Source organism: Elephantulus edwardii, unplaced genomic scaffold (assembly GCF_000299155.1).
Source record: "Elephantulus edwardii isolate Elephantulus edwardi_28Jun2011 unplaced genomic scaffold, EleEdw1.0 scaffold00090, whole genome shotgun sequence".
Taxonomy (NCBI): domain Eukaryota; kingdom Metazoa; phylum Chordata; class Mammalia; order Macroscelidea; family Macroscelididae; genus Elephantulus; species Elephantulus edwardii.
The window spans coordinates 1,663,500-1,664,466 of record NW_006399840.1 but is presented as its reverse complement, the minus strand read 5'-3'; the positions used below and the strand labels follow the sequence as shown (position 1 = coordinate 1,664,466).

The following is a 967-nucleotide window of genomic DNA, read 5'->3' as shown; positions in this document are numbered from 1 at the left end:
ATCAAGGCAGACCTAAAGTATAGCTCACCCTTCATTGGCGCCCGGGTCTATAAATCATACGGGAGGAGACTGTCCATCTTTCCTGCAGTGTTGCTGGTGGGTTGAAGCTTCAGGGAGAAGTGCCCTTTTGGGTTAACAGCACAACTACCTATGGGTTATGCCGCCAGAGCTGCCCTCAAATTTGACTACACATCTTAATTGGGACTAACCAAATATTAAGTCCCAACTGGCCACCTATGACTGCTCTCTCTTTTTGTGTACCATTAACCCTTCACAAGTTTTTAGAAACAGTAAATCACACGTGAGGAGATTGCTTATCTTTCTCATGTGGAACCTGGTGGATTTGAACCATGTACCTTTGTGTTGGGAGCATATTTCCTTACCACTAAGCCAGCTGTGCTGCAGTGCTGAAGGTACATGGTTCCAATCCACCAGCTGCTCAACGGGAGAAGTAGGGCAGTCTCCTCCTGTGCAGTTAACTGCCTCTAAAAACCCTCTGGAGGGTCAGCTATGGGTTGGTTCCTACTGGATAGTGCACAATAAGAAGAAGCTGCCAGAACTCCCTACATGTGGCTGGAGGCTACTATATTAGCATAGATCTAGGAGGTTCCCTCGCCTTGTTAGAGGAGGGGAGGGGAGCCACCTACTGCAGGGACTAAAGAATAGATATGCAAAAAGAAAGGGATAGTTGTGAAACTGGATTGAGGAGAATCCAAAACACTTCCAAAGTTCAGATAGATTAACAGTGAGACTGATCTCCGGACAGGTCATTATTTCTTTTACTCGGACCCTGTTCATTCCTATTAAGAGTTTGAAGTTTACTTTTTTAAAAGACAGTTGCAGAGTGGATTATATTTGGGGGTAGAGGGTGGGGTTTGGGGAGGGGGGGATTGTGTACCAATGAGGGAGTTTTTCTTTTGCTTTTCAAGGAGAGGAGCAAATGGTGGGGAGGGGGGAGGGGTTTGTG

At 46.3% G+C, this 967-nt stretch overlaps 1 protein-coding gene across 2 annotated transcripts in view; it reads left to right on the top strand.

Moving 5' to 3' along the window:
- Positions 1-967, top strand: part of NAV1 (neuron navigator 1) — a 213,390-nt gene that overhangs the window by 154,857 nt on the left and 57,566 nt on the right. The gene's annotated exons all lie outside the window — the stretch shown is intronic.